Here is a 3,141-nt window from a genome sequence, read left to right on the forward strand (position 1 = left end):
GCAATGGTCAAAGAGCCGTGGATGGACGTGTAAGTAGGGGCGCACGCGCGAAATCAACGATTGGGGGACGATCATATGAGATGAGCACTATAAAATATTTTATAAAGCCATATTTTCCTGACATTCATCTGTAGAAAAAAATCTAAAAATTAAATAAAAATAAGATTTCTGCTAGAAGTCCATCTCATAATTTTAAAAAAATAAATAAAATATAATTAGTTGTTTGGTGTGTATTATCTGGTGATATAATGTATACTGATGAAAAAAACATGTTCTGAATACTGTATATAGATGTATTTGGAAGTATGTATTGGATCACTGCTATATGTGTATCAAATAAGTTTGCAATATGCATCAGAAAATCGATGAGTATATATCATTGGTCATGTAGTGTGTATTGGTAAATATAATATTCCGAAAATTATGCATTGATTTGTTTTGAAGTATGTATTGGATTGCTAAATGATTACTTTGCTAAGTATGTATCATTTAACCCTGTATTGTGTACTGATGAACATCTTATTATTTAAATTATATATCAATTTACATAGATATGTGCATTGACTTGCTAAATAGCTAATTTGCTTAGTGTGTATTATTTAGCTATATAGTATGTACTGTAATTTTTTTTTTTTAATTATAGAATTGACGACTCCGTTAGTAAAACGAATATATTCCTCAACATGCGCACTTAAAGAAAATGTGGCAATATAAGAAGCCTAACCCATATATTTTTCTCTCACGCCCGCCCATATAATTTTTGTTCATGATTTAAACAATGCAAGCATGCATGAGGAAGGGAAGATCGAGAACAGAAATCTTTTGCAATTGCTTGATTCAGGAGATTCGTGATCTTGCATTAGAATTTATTTGCAAAACTATTTTCTGATGATTTAAACTATTAAGTAAATTAAGAATTGTTTCCTACCATGTCATAAGTGATGGAGGAGGAGACACATACTTGTTCATTTTCATCTCTTCTATACATTTTTGCTGTGCATTTAAAGGTGTTGATGCGTCGGGCTTTGCTCAAAGATTAAAACAATTTAAGCCCGATCTAATGAAGACTTTGAGCCTAAGATCAAGCTTTAGGCTTCAGGCTATATCTGAAACTTCTTAATTATTTTTTCAATTTTTAAAATACCAAAAAAGTCTTTAAAATATTAAATACAAATAGCTAAAAATTTTCATCACTAATTTTAATACACGATAACTAATTTTTCACTCTATTTATTTATTTATTCCTAATAGTGCAATTTTTTCTCCCTTTTTTTAGCATACTTATTGCAAAAAAAGGGGTCCCTCAAATGCCACGTACACCTATCCTTTTCTTTTCTATTTTTTATTTTCTATTTTTCTATCAAAGGCTCATATATGCAAAATACTAGTATATATTTAAATGAAATACCTAGTGCCAGAAAAGATGCTCATTTGCTGACTTTAGCAAGTTGATTTTCAACAAAATTGTCAAACTTGCATGGGTAGGGTAGGTTCCCATATCTCAACTACAACTGAACCTTAAAATCATATATTTAGAAAAAGTTACAATTATATTTTTCTATTTTTTAAAAATAAAAGATTCCTAGGGAGCAGTGATGTTGATTTTGTAACTGGATTGAATTTACTTGATTCCTAGAGTAGAAACCAAGTAGGATTTGACCCAAATTAGCATGGATTCTTGATAAGAAAACAAAAAAGAAAAGCAATTGAATCCCTACAAGCCAAGAAACGCAAATGAGTCTCCATTCAATTTCTTTTTTATTTTTAAAGAATACTCAGAATTTGAATAGTGAATCTCCTTAAGGGCAAGCCTTTGGAGAGAAAGGTGCCAACTGAGCATGCTAGTAGCCATTGGCAAAAGAACCTATTCAAGTTTAGAAACAATACCACATTAGCCACCTCAAAAAAAAAAAAAAAGGATAGATTTTAAAATACCTATACTCTTTTATACATCTAGATCCCTCCTCTTTCTTTGTTTTTTCTCATAAAAGCTATCCACTAAATAATATGCTTATTAGCAAGGGAAGCTTGCTTCTTTGATAAGCACGATTTTTATCGCCAGTATAAAAAAAGAAACATATTTGATTATTTTAGTATTTTTTAATTAAATTATATGATTATATTAATATTATAATCTTAAAAATTATTGGATGGGTTAAGTCAATATACCTCTGAATAATCATTTGTCTATTACACATGAAGCATTGGCTCAAAATAATAGGATGCATGTACATGAGACATTGTGGATTAACTCTTCCACTACGTTTCACTTGACCCTGGTGATTCCCTCAAATCTTTCAGCTATTGAATTTCTTCACCATCACGATAATGATGTTAGGCGTGGTTGTCATCTTGACCGAAGGAAAACATTACATCAGTTCAAGAAAGAAAACAAGCATGGGCTCCTTGCTACAGAGTAGTTTTTTTATAGGGCAAGGGTTTCTTTTTTTTTTTGTTAATGTAATATCTCTTTCGGATAGGGGCCACCGTTGCTTTGCACTTGATTCAATTTTTAGAGATTAATACTTTGTACTGTTATGCCTGGTTTCTTTCTCTCTCGCTCGTTCTTTTTTTTTTTAATACAACAGTACCTCATACTATATGCGCACAAGTGCACTGATAAGAGTTGTAGAAAAGAAGACGAAGGGAGAAAGGGTGGACTCAAAACTCTCCCATAATATCTGGTTTCCCTCTTGGAGAGAGATTTTTTTTGTAAACCAGCCCAACCAATGATCGTAATATTGATTGCCGCCATTGTTGGATATGTTGGAAACAAAGAAATGCAAGAATTTTTTCAAATTAGCAAGCTCCGATTTCATCCATTGCAACTGAAGGTTTCTACTTATTCAGCAATTGGTCCATCTTATGTGATAGTAAAATGCTACGAGTCAGATGTTTGATGTCTCATATAGCTGAGATAGGATGCTGATATTTTGTTTGCAAAGAGTTATTTTGGGCTGAAGAGGACTTTTATTCTTTTGTCTATGTTTTATCATCCTCCACTCTGTTTGCTCCCCTGCAACAACATACGGTTTTTTATTTGATTTGCTATCTTCTCCTCCTGGCAGCAAATTATACTTCTAATTTTTGGCTCTAATCAAGGAAAGATAGGTGGTTTTAACCTCTTTTTCAATCAAAAAA

Source organism: Phoenix dactylifera, chromosome 12 (genome assembly GCF_051530095.1).
Source record: "Phoenix dactylifera cultivar Ajwa chromosome 12, Ajwa_hap1_PhDact_Kaust_v1.1, whole genome shotgun sequence".
Taxonomy (NCBI): domain Eukaryota; kingdom Viridiplantae; phylum Streptophyta; class Magnoliopsida; order Arecales; family Arecaceae; genus Phoenix; species Phoenix dactylifera.